This window comes from Scomber scombrus, chromosome 17 (genome assembly GCF_963691925.1).
Source record: "Scomber scombrus chromosome 17, fScoSco1.1, whole genome shotgun sequence".
Classification (NCBI taxonomy): Eukaryota; Metazoa; Chordata; class Actinopteri; order Scombriformes; family Scombridae; genus Scomber; species Scomber scombrus.
Genome location: NC_084986.1, coordinates 16593646 through 16606847, shown reverse-complemented (window position 1 = coordinate 16606847; position 13202 = coordinate 16593646). Strand labels below are relative to the sequence as shown.

Sequence of the window (13202 nt, the reverse complement as noted above, 5' to 3'; positions counted from 1 at the left end):
TTACATAACCCCGGTTCTCTGAGTAATATGAGTGAGATGTCTCACTATGGGATGCACGCCTCGCTGCAGCCCTCAGAAGCATTTATCTCATTACGCCAATCCTGATTGGCTGGTGAACGTGTCCATCCGCCACAGGTAGTCCCACCTACCTTAAATAGCTCATGCGGACGGCACCACCCTCATTCAAGATAAGCACCTCTTCTCACTCGCCCAAGCAAGAAGGGTAGTCTGGTGAGACATCTCACTCATATTACTCAGAGAACCGGGGTTATGTAAATAACCTAAAGTTCTCTTTCATAATATTTCGTTCGATGTCTCACTATGGGATATGGTTGCTCCCGTATTGCCAGACAAGCTTATCGAGCGTCCACCAACCCACAGGGAAAAGGTACTCTGTTCCAATCAGGACAGCAAAACCGCGCGTGCCACGCACGGAGCGGAGACGTCCAGCATATAAAAACGGACAAAAGTGAGAGGTGAGGACCAACTCGCTGCAGCACAGATGTCCTGAACAGAAACTCCCCTGAATAAGGCCCAGGATGCGGCCAAGCCCCGAGTCGAGTGCGCCCGCAGACCCGCAGGTGTCTGCAAACCCTGACTCGTATAAGCCAAAGCAATCGCCTCCACGACCCAGTGGGACAGGCGCTGCTTTGTGACAGGTTTCCCCTTATGAGGATTAGCCCAGGAGACAAACAGCTGATCGCTCCTCCTGAAACCCTTAGTCCTGTCCATGTAAGTGCGCACCGCACGGACTGGACATAACGCATGTGACCGCTGCTCTCCAGGCGAGGCAGCAAAGGCCACAAGGTCAATAGGAGAACATGAGCCCACTACCTTAGGCACAAAGGCCGGGTTGGGCTTCAAAATCATCCTCACATCCCCCGGGTAAAGCTGAGTGCATGATGGATGCACCGAAAGCGCATGGATGTCACTAACCCGTTTAGCCGAAGCCAGAGCCAGTAACAACACTGTCTTGAGAGACAGGTGTTTCAAGCCTGCTCCCCCCAGCGGCTCAAAAGGAGGACCCTTGAGCCCCTCCAGAACCACAGCCAGATCCCATGGTGGCACCAGCGGTCTGGACACGGGGAGAAGCCTGCGCGCTCCCTTCATAAAACGGCAAACCAGCGGGTGCTGGCTCGCTGTTTGTTTCCCAAACCCCACGTGACAGGCGGCTATAGCTGCCAAGTACACTTTAACTGTGGAGAAGGCTTTTCGTTTGTCAATCAGGTCCTGTAAGAATGACAATATCACACCTACTGGACACTGAAAAGGAACGTGGCCATTTCTGTGACACCAGTCCTCAAACACTCTCCACTTACAGTCATACAGAGACCTAGTGGAAGAGGCTCGAGCACTTTGTATAGTGGAAATCACACGCTGTGGGAGTCCCACAGCTGACAAATTGAACCACTCAGGGGCCAAACCCACAGCGCCAGGCGTTCTGGGTGCGGGTGGAAAACCGTCCCCCCCCCTGTGATAACAGGTCCCTGCGCAGCGGGAGCTGCCAAGGTTGCGCGCACAGCAACCGATATATCTCCGCCAGCCAATGCATTGCAGGCCAATGCGGAGCTATCAGAATCAGCGCGTGGCCGTGGTCCCTCACTCTGGACAGAGTGGGGGGTATCAGGGCCAGGGGAGGGAACGCGTAAAGAAGCTTGTGCGGCCAGACGTGCGCTAGTGCGTCTATGCCGAGGGGAGCATCCAGGTTGCGCAGAGAGTAAAACAGCGCGGACTGCGCGTTTCCTCTTGACGCGAACAGATCCACCGCGGCCCGACCATAACGGGCCCATATCTGTTCCACAATCTCTGGGTGCAGAGTCCACTCCCCGTATACCGGCGCGCCCCTGGACAACAGGTCCGCGCCCGTGTTCAGAGCTCCCGGGACGTGCGTCGCCCTCAGGGAGAGGAGACGACCGCAGCTCCACAGGATCAGTCTGCGTGCCAGCATGTGCAACTGACGAGAGCGCAACCCCCCTTGGCGGTTGATGTACGCTACCGTCGTCGTATTGTCCGTCCTCACCAGGACATGATGGCCCATGAGAGACGGAAGGAAGTGTTTCAGGGAGAGGAACACCGCTGAAAGTTCCAGAAAATTTATGTGAGACCGCTGGAGGTCCACACCCCAGCGGCCCCTCACTGACCGGCCCTCGTGAATTCCGCCCCACCCTGTCAGGCTGGCGTCCGTGTGACCACCTTCCTGGACAGGACAGAGCCCATGGGCACCCCGCGGGTCAGAAACGACGGGGCTCGCCAGTGGCGCAGTGCCCTGACGCACCCCGGCGTAACCAACACTCTCCGTGCGCCATGACGCACGGGATCCAGCCCGCATGAGGCCACCCAGAGCTGGAATTCCCTCATGTGGAGGCGACCGAGACGAACCACGAGAATGGCTGACGCCATCAGTCCGAGTAATCGAAGACACAATCTGAATTGAACAGATTTGCCTGGATGGAAAAGCGCGAGACATGCTCTGAAAGCTCTCACTCGCTCCGCCGAGAGGCGCGCCGTGAAAATCACCGAGTCCAGGGATAATCCCAGAAAGATTATGTCCTGTGTCGGGCACAGCATGCTCTTTTCCGCGTTTATCACAAAACCCAGGTCTAATAGGTGCCGTGTGAGAATACGCGTATGCGCCATGGCCTCCTGCCTCGATTGTGCCAAAAGCAGCCAATCGTCCAGATATGTGGCCAAGCGAATGCCCTGCTGTCTCAGTGGGGCTATCGCCGCTTCCGTGCACCGGACGAACACCCTCGGGCTTAAAGACAGACCGAATGGGAGCACGCGGTACTCGTAGCACGTCCCCTGGAAAGCGAACCTCAGATACTTTCTGTGGGGAGGATATATTGGAATGTGGAAATACGCGTCTTTCAGATCGACAGAAGTGAACCAATCGTTCTGTCGCACCAGGCGCAGCAGGGATGCGTGTGTGAGCATCCTGAACTTGTATTTCCTGAGAAATTTGTTCAGAGCACGTAGATCCAGGATAGGGCGAATACCACTCCCCCCCCGTTTTGGGACCAGAAAGTACCTGGAGTAAAAACCGCTCTGACACTGTGCGGGAGGAACGACACAGATTGCTCCTTTGTTTAACAGTGAGAGGATTTCCTCTTGCAAAACACGAGCTGACTCTCCCTGAGCCTGGGAGTGTATTATGCCGGCGAATCGAGGGGGAACAGCGGCAAACTGAAGCCTGTAACCCCTCAAAATCGTCTTCAACACCCAGGGCGAAGCTGCGAGCGCAGCCCACCTCTGCCACCTGCGGCAGAGAGGTGAGACGCGCTGCAGCTCTTCCACCATGAGAGGTCCCAACCGCGGTGCGGTGGCGCCCTCTCGTGGTGGAAAACTGACATGGCCTCTGGGCGGTGCTGTGCACTTTGGCCCGGGAGGACAACGCAGTGACGGGGACCTCACTGCCCTCACCCCGGGAAAAGCCGCAGCTTTCCCCGGGGGTGGGACAGCAGGTGCCGCCACCGCGCTGTTTATTTTTATAGTTTTGGCTTTTATTAGCTGCGCCCTCGGCACTCGGCCCGGATGCGACAGCGGGACACATTTTATTTTCTTTATGAAAACTTGTGTGTGTGTGCGTGCTTGTGGACATGGGAGAGGGGCAACCGCTGAACCCTCTGCCGTCAGATGTCCGTCTCTCCCGGTCTGCTCTGGCACGGTCCGTGGCAGCTGGGAGATGGGGGCGTGGGGGGCCCCGGAGTGCACGCTCGTTGGACACGGAGACACAGGTCGGTGATGACCGGTATCTCCTCCCACGCAGCTGAGTCCTGAGTTTGCACAACATCCTCGCACAACTCAGCCTGGTAAGCCGTGAGCAGCGAGAGGACATTGAGCACTCTGGCCGAGAGCGCCACCGCCTTGTACGCTTTCTCAGTCAGGGCTGACTGAAAACGGTCGGACTTGGACGGCAGGCTGGGGCTCCGGGAGGACACCGCTGACAGCTGGGGGTGAAGGTGAGCTGCAACAAGTGGCTCCATCGGAGGCATGCGGAGCAGACCCAGGCTCTCCATCGCCTCACAGTCGAGGGACGAGGCCCCGGGAACCGGGCTCCGGCTGCTGTAGGGGCGGTCTCTCCATGAGCGCGCCACCTCCTCCAGCAGCTCCGGGAAGACGGGGAGAAGTTGCTTCGTCGCGCTCTTGGCCAAGGGCAATTTCTTCCCCTCGTAGCGTGATCTGGTGGTCTCAGCTACGACAGCGGGCCAGGGGATGCCCAGCCGGGCAGCTGCGCGTTTGCACACGTCGAGCATGTCCGAGCTGGGGGAGGGAGAAGCTGGTGTGCTACTCTCGTCTCCATCCCGAGAGTCGACGGAAGCCGCGGGCTTTGCAGCCCGAGCCGGTGTGATGAAGATGTCATCCTCTTCTTCATCCTCTGATATGAGGAGATCCAAGGCGCCATCATCATCTTCCCCATAGTCCAAATCCAGGACGTCTTCCTCCAGCGGGGGAACCGCGGCTAGCTCGAGCTGGGAGCCCCAGCTGGCGCTAGCCTCCGGTGTCGCCACCGCAGCGACCCCCACCTCCTCTCCGCCCTCGACGGCGGCGCCGTCGGAAGAGAGATAGGGGTCATGTCCAGACAGGCTAGCCTGGCGGGCTAGTCGTCTGCGGAGACTCTTGATGGTGAACACCGCACAGTGTTGACACGAGCCGGGGACCTCGATAGCCGCCCGGGCGTGTTCCAGCCCAAGACAGCACGAGCAGACCTGGTGTGGATCCATGCTCGATATCTTATTCCCGCAGCGACAGAGTCTGGCTCCGGAGTCTCCGTGCCCTCTGGTGTGAGGGGTTTTAGCCTCCATTCCGTGCGAGCTGGTGTGCAGGCAGGGAGCCGAGGCAGTTAGCTGGTGTGCTAACCGTGAAGAAGCCGAGAATTAGCTGGTGTGCTAATGCCCGGTGCTCGAGTAGCCGTGGTGGGGCGTCGAGAGCAGTGCTGACCAAGCCGTGGAGGGCAGGAAAGCACTGAGTTCGATCTGGTGTGACCGACGAAGCAGAAAAAATGTCCTAAGCTAGTAGCGCCCAGCGACAGAAGCTAAATAAGATCCGTCTATGGACAGTTAAGCTAGCTAGCTCTGGACGCGAGATATGCTCCGAGTGAGAAGAGGTGTTTGAATGAGGGTGGTGCCGTCCGCATGAGCTATTTAAGGTAGGTGGGACTACCTGTGGCGGATGGACACGTTCACCAGCCAATCAGGATTGGCGTAATGAGATAAATGCTTCTGAGGGCTGCAGCGAGGCGTGCATCCCATAGTGAGACATCGAACGAAATATTATGAAAGAGAACAAATATCTTTTATGTCTCTCTTACGTTGCAATGCTTGGCAGTCTTTCCTAAAAGTGTTTTTTTCAAACCACTAGATGTTACTGTGCCTCTGACTGTATAGACCTCAGCTTCAAATATTATTTCAGCACAAACAAAAGAAAGCCTCAAAAGCTTCACAAGGTTTCATCCACCCATCTCTACTTTCATGTCTTATGTAACGCTTTTGAATTGTCTTGGTGTTGAAAAATGTGATAAATTTGCTGTGTCTCATTTTGTGTGTAATAGCTTTCTGGAGAGGGGGAGGTTTGAAAATGTATAAATATTAAACTGCAGGAATAGCTGCACACACTATGTTCCAATAATTAGTCCTTGATTGATCACAGCTGTTACTTCATTTTTATTCACTGTAAATGTCCGTGGCACGTCTTTGAACCTGATGTGTATTCACCATCATAGGTCCCTTTATGTTTTAATGAAACACTGTAAAAGACTGAATGCTGCTTCACAGTTCTGTCTGTGATTCCTTTCAGGAGTCTTTTTCAGAAATCAGATCCTCACCCTGAACTCTGACTTAATGAACCCTGAGAGTTTTGGTTCCAGGGCCATGTTCTAGAAAGCAGAGTTTGTTAATCCTGAGATGAGGGAAACTCTGGTTTTTCAGTTCCAGAAAAAGAGGTAACTTAAACTCACGGTAACTTAGTCTGTAAAGCTAACCTGCTCACTGGCAGGTTCAGTCCGTATGAAAGCGTTAATGAATGCGATGGATATTAGCTTGTTAGTAAATTCTGGTTGGATATTAGTTTGTTACACAGCACTATGTAAAGTTACCACTTTAATGTACATCAGTCATTTTTTTGAACAGTGCTTTTTGCCTTCAGATTCAAATGTTACACAGTATTAAATTAAACCTTCTGTTATGACACTGTGACTGTGCACACAAGACAGCTGTCAGCTTGGTAGAACAGCTCTTGCGCTGAAATGTGTGTTGAATATAATGTGTCTTTAAAAAGTAGGTATGAAGCTTTAGACATATAGGATCAATGAATAATTATCTATCACTCATGATGTGATTGAAGAATCATTCATATTATTATTATATTGGAGATTATATGTTAATATTTATGAGTGAGTACAAATAGATGTCTAAAATCTTACTGTATTTGAACGTTGACAGCTTTTCAAGTGCAAAACACATTACTGGATCAGACTGAGAGCACAGTCATGTCTTGATGTCTTTGATCAACAGGTAAATAAAAGGCAGAGCCTCTATACTAGTCCAGTGGATGCAGAAACATTCATGTATGTGTATGTTTTATCTTCACAAAACACAGCAGCAGTGACAGAACCTGAGTCAGAGTGGAGAAAAGTGTCAATCAAGAAACACAATAAAGTTGCATTCAGTGTAATCCCTTTACTAGACTTGAATATACTTTGCTGCTGATAAAGTGGTGGAATCTTACTGTCTATTAAGTTATACATTACATTTTAAATACATTTATTCAGCTTTGACCAAACACAGGGGGCAGTAAGTTACCGTAGCAACTCCCTCATCTCAGGCTTAACAAACTCAGTTTTCACTAAACCAGGTTTAACAAACTCTGAGTCTATCTGTGATCTCGGAGTTGATGAACCCTGTGATTGAAAACTCTGAACTTTGGGTTCCAAAACAACTGATCAGAGTTTGTTTAATCAACCCTGAGTATGTTCACTCTGTTCAGTTCAGTGTAAAAAGTGTAAAAAGCCATCATTAATGGGGCTTCGATATAACAATTCACTATGGCAACAAGTAAATAAAAAGCAGAACCTCCATTTTAATCCAGTGCTGGTAAAAACATTAATGCGTGTGTGCAGACTGTGAACATTTATCTTAAAAAAGATAGCAGTGACGGAAACTGAGTCAGAGCGGAGACAAGAGTTAATAAGTTAACACAAAGTTTTATTCAGTGTTGTCCATTAATTCATCATTTACCAGACTTGAATTTCCTTAATGTATGACTAAGTGGTGGAGTCTTACTGTGCATTAGGTTATAGCCTACATTACATTTTTCAAACAGTATATGTATTCAGCTTTAATTTAAGTGGAACAAAACACGGGCAACAACTGAAGATGAAAAATATAGAAGAAAATTGAAAAATACAGAGAGATAAAACAGTTAATAGATATGTTGCATGAAGTCATGATTTTAAGCTCACAGTCTGTCAGTTATGATGAGTCTGGTGATTTGCATTTGAAAAGGCGTCAAAGTTCAAAGAGAGTAAATGTTTAGACACCTATTTGGATCTTGGCAAATGTAGTAAATTCAAACATTGTCACTGAAATGCTGTTAAAACACCACACAGACTGTTTAAACACTTTCAAATTACATTTAGTTTTCAGTCTGCAGGTGAACCACAATCCTGCTCAATCAGAAATATTAATGATCTCCAACATGACATGAAAACTATGACAGCAATGTTCCATCTGTGCGACCAGCCACCTCATTAGACAAATGAGGAGATTATTGATCTTATGTCAGAGAGATGACCAAATCATAAACATGTCAGTGCAGGAGCTGCTGTAACAACGTGACAGCTGTCTGATAGATGTGCACAGAGTCACCGTGTTAGAAAAGGGCCGACAGAAGTTTGATTCTGAGATGAGGAAGAATTCATGCTGTGTCATATGTGAATGTGCGAACAGAGATCAATGTTCAAAGAAATGACTGATGTGCATAAAAGGGGCAACGTTATAAGTAATATCCGACCAGGATTCTGATTCTGGCATACAGTAAGCCTCCGCTAATTAATGTGATTCGATATATCCTTTGATATCAACTGAATGAAGGATGTGATCAGATAACAGCAGACAAAGACACTGTGGCTTCTTGTAGCTCGTTTTAAATACAACACAGAAGATGCTTTGCTGATCAGTTTTTAGTTTCTCGTCAACATTGATGTCATCACTTCCATCAAATCTTAACTTGCTCTTTCTAACTGTTCTGTCAGGACAACATTTTTGCCTGCTGATACTGATTAGACACTGGTGTCTCTCACTGTAGCAGATGAAAGAATCTGTTCAGCACAGATCATGAGATGACTGCAGACTAACACAATGTGGCTCCTTGTAGTTCCCTCTGAATACAATGAAGAAAATACTGTAGTTATCAGTTCACTGAAGACTTCAGGTCCTACATTTATACAACCACTATAGCTAAAATAATTGGTGTAAGCTTTACCTATCACCCTCAAAATATAAATTTACTTTACTGTTATAGTCCTTGGTATTATTCACTTGATGTGTTGGCTGTGATTGACACAGTGTGCTCTCTGGGGCAGGTTGATAACACAATAGTTTAACATGCTTTCACTAACATACACATCCGTACAGCTTGTTGGTAACATGTTTGTTCCCCACTGACTCTCATGTTACATCATCTACATCTATTTACAGAAACAGGCTGGACGCTAATGCTAGCAAACCCCAGCAGTAAAATACAGATAAGATTGCACACATCCATTCTAATATTGTTAGCCACATACAGAGTATCTTATACATGACATTAATGTTTACTTAGGGTTGAAGTTGTTTTGGAGGAAACACATTAGTACATTAACATGTTAGCTTGTGCTAGCAGTTTGTAACTAGGCTAAAACATAAGAGCATCAGGTTGCAGTGTAAGCAATTCTGAAGAGCGACCAGTCACTCATTAACAGAGATGGAAAGTCATGGAAACATAGGAGTGCCTGTTTCTGCCATGAGGAACAGTATAGTGACCTCTGTGGCTGTATTGCATCAATCGTCATCAGCCTGGCAGCGTGAGCCTGAGCTCAGAGCAAAAGAAAAAACGGGCAAAAATCACACGTAAAAAAGCTAACAGCTAATTAGAAGGCGTATCTGAATTGTAACTGATGACTGATTTTCAGCTCTTGGAAACAAAATACTTTTTTCAGCCCCTAATATCTCACACATTACAGATTTGTCTACACATTCACTGATCGTTATACACTCAAATCTGAATACAGATTTTGTTTTGGATCTGGTCTGATTACACATGCACAGATTGAGATAGTTACACAAGTCTCCTCACACATTTGCAAATAATTTAGCTACAATAATATCCCCACACTTCTCCCCCTGAAACTGCCGAAGACTCATGAATTAATGTAGATGAATGTTCAGCTCAAGTTAGCAGTAATATCTTAATCCATTTTAAATGTGTAATACTCAATCTTGTTTTTATTTTATTGGAAGCGCAAAATGATGTTCACTACTGATTAATGACCACATTCCCTACCAGAACAGCTCCTTGTTTTTCTTTGAGAATATGAGGACAACAATCACTTAGGGAAATTCATTCAATTCACTACGTTGCCTGCAGGTTATTTTCAGTGCTGCCACACAAGACTGTTTATTAAATGAAGAATGGGGTTATTGGGAATTGTTACGTAAGCTCTAGAGCTGTTGTTTACATGCCCAAGGTAATAAAGACTTCAGCATCCTATTGTGTTGTGTAAGTGGCATTGTCCTGCAAATACATCTCACTTGTGTTGCCTCCGAGTTCTTACAACTGACAGCAGGGAATTTAAAGAGACTCCTCTTGCATGGCCACAAATACAAATGCCCAAAGAAGGACAGACACGGGAAGTTACAGCATCATGACATGAGCGTAAAGACCATATATAAACACTTCAATTCTCTCTACTCCCTTATCTATCTTCCTTCCTGATAGTGGAGGGGCAGTTGTGGAGTGGTGGGAATATTTTGGGCAGTAGTGGATGACAAGTGGCAAGGAAGAGATGTCAGGGCAGCATGAGTGCTGAAGTCATAAAGCCAGCCTTCTCAGTTGGCCAAGGAGATGGCTGTCAGTGAGAGTTAGTGAGCCAAAAGTAATGACAGACTGGCACGTGCGCTGGAGTTTAAAGTTGACCCATCGAACACCTTGGACTACTCACAGTGATAGATGCTCAGTAACCAGCTGGATTTCATCAGTACATTCTAGACAGTAATTGCCTAGAAATCACATTTGCTCTTTTTTCCCCCAGAGAAACATGCATCATAATAAATAAGGCCGGGGATGGTTTATTTTGTTGTGTGCAAATTTAAGAGTGCACCGGGAGCAGAGCTGTTGAAAGACAAACACTTTGGGAGAAAGTTTTGTTTTACACGTCGGAATTTTGAATTATAGTATACCATAAAACCTTGGTGCATGGCTGAGAAAACACAACCATGCTTAAATTGAATACTGTCAATTTGTATTTTTTCTTGTCAGGGAGTATCAAAACAATGTGGCTGGTTTCCTAACGCAGGCCAGGCTTTTGTCGAGAAAAGTAATATATATTCATAAATCTGGTGTTCACTCAGCAATATTTGCTGTGTAATGATGTTCGTCTGGCTCTGTTTCATATTGGTACCACATTTCAACACAATTGTAAGGTTTATAGTCGGACTTTTTTGTAAGAATACAAATATCTGCGTATTTGCCTTTTTTCTATCTTTTATTTTCAAACGGGGATAGCCGTGCACTGTATGTTGAAATAATTGTTTTAAATTCATTTAACAAAGTCTTTTGGGGGGGGGGGGGTGTCTTGTCTCCTATACCGTATACATTAAATACCAACAAGTGTTGAGCTTCAGTCTCCACTCATACTCATTTTTTAAATATTCAGATGACACAATCGTGGTGGGGTTCCTAAAACATAATTGCTCATCCTTGGATGGTTTGAGGAAGAGATTGGGAACTTCATCGAATGGTGCTCTGACAATTTCCTGAGGTTAATGTGACAAAACCAAAGGAAATGGCTGTAGATTTGAGATGAAACAGGGAAGAAGTCTCACTTCACGTGCGTGCGTGTGTGTGCTGGATGAATGGCGACCACCTGATATTCCCTTTCTGGGATAATAAAGTATACTTTTTCGACTTTGACTTATCCTCTATTCATTTGGGCCCACTTTAATCATCCTCCTTGTCCATGGCTACTTAGATGCCAGAGAGTAAAATGTGCTTTAATGTTGTATATAAATAACTCTGTGTGTGTGTATGGGGGTTTGAAGGAAGGGGTGGTGAAGTTCATGTTTGACTGCGTCTGCTTGTGTGCGAGGATGCACCATTTACTGTCTCCACTGAAGCAAAGACCCAAACATTTTCCAATTTTCTACCCGTGAAGATGCCAAACTAAATTAAGAGCAGACACAAAACAATGATGCAGTGCCGTCAGCGCTGGCAGTCAATGAAGCACCCAGAATAGTTTTGTTTTCTTCTCTGAATCTCACCGTCTTCCCACTAATAGACATTGTAAATCATGTTTATTTGGATAAATGCTTTAAAAGGAGACATATCATGCACATTTCCAGATCTGTTTTAATATTCCTGGGCTCTACTTTTTTATCTCTGCATGATTTACATTTCAAAAAACTCTATTTACCATGTACCTGTCTTTTATGCAGCCTCTCAGTTCAGCATCTGTCTTAAACAGGCCGTTTTAGCTCCTGTCTCTCTGTCTCTTTCTTTCTTTTAACAAACAGTATAGTACAATTTCACTTTTTCTCATACTTTACTCAAAATGGAAACTTCTCAAATACATCTGTACATGTTTGAGCCAGAGTCTGATCTGAAATATGTGAGTGGACAATGCCAACAATCCTTGGAACAAGCTTAGCAACAGAGGCTATAGATCGGACGGCCGTTGGTGGACATGCACCAACAATCTGAAAAATCACGACCAGGAAGTAGCGGTAACATTTTAAATGAGGCGTTCAAAGCAGGCTGAAGCCCGGGCTTCTGTCTTTCAGGCAGCATTTTTGGAGCAAGTTTGGTACCTATTACTATGCTCAGCATAGACATCTGACATGGGAAAGTGTGAAAAGAATGTGAAAATATAAGGGATGAAGCTAGAGAGCAATTAGACTGATGAAATGAGAGATATTGAAGAGAATAGAAGAAGAGGTACTTTATTGATCCCCATAGAGAAATTGATCCTCTGCATTTGACGTATCCTATACACACACACTAGGAGCAGAGGGCAGTGCAGCACCCGGGAACCAACTTTTGCCAGTGCCTTGGTCAGGGGCACTGACAAGAATGTTAACCCTATCTTTGGGGGGGGGCTGCAAACTCCCCACAGAAAGGGCTTGGGGTGGCCAGAGTACACCCAGGAACTTCTTGCTGTGAGGCAACAATAATATAAGAATACGGGACGAGTAAAGGCGCAAGATGAGATGAAATGTGAGGATGGGAGAATAGAGAATAAGATTCATTATCAAGCAGCAGAGGGCACAGATTAGATCACAAACTCTGCCGTTTTACTCAAGTTATTTGCAAGAAGACCAGAGAGAGAGACACTGAGAAGAAGAGGGAGACGGGTTTGTAGGCGAGGGTGGAGTTTGAAAGTTTTTTGCAGAGACAAGAAGGCAAAACAGGAACTGAGTAAATGTGTAAAGGTGATGCAACTCCCTTTCGTATAAATTACATTTATATGCAGCTATTCTTTATCAGTGATTCACATTCAGTGACAGACTTCAGTGTAATACATGTCCCTGTCTCATACAAAGACAGGGACAAAGATCAGACTACAAACCTGTATCAGCTTTAGGCTGTATTTGTGTGGAAAACCAATAACTTTAGAAGAAAAAACAGCTTGTTACAGGTGAAAATCAGAGGTATAGTGCTTTCAAAACACTTTAATGTCGCAGTTGGGAACTGAAAAACAAACAATACTTGCCAAATGCATCCAAAATTACGGAAGAGCATTAGGGCCACGGAGTAATATATTAATTCTAAATCTCTGAGAAAAAAAGTCAAAATTTTCGAGAAAAAAGTCAAAATTTTCGAGAAAAAAAGTCAAAATTTTAAAAAGTCAAACTTTTCGAGAAAAAAAGTCAAAAGTTTTGAGGAAAAAAGTCAAAATTTTCGAGAAAAAAAGTCAAAATTTTCGAGAAAAAAGTCAAAACTTTCGTGCCCGT

General features: G+C 46.2%; 1 pseudogene; it reads right to left on the bottom strand.

Annotated features, from left to right (window-relative positions):
• Positions 1 to 1262: 1262 nt before the first annotated feature.
• LOC133997855 (uncharacterized) lies at positions 1263 to 3397 on the bottom strand (annotated as a pseudogene).
• Positions 3398 to 13202: the final 9805 nt, after the last annotated feature.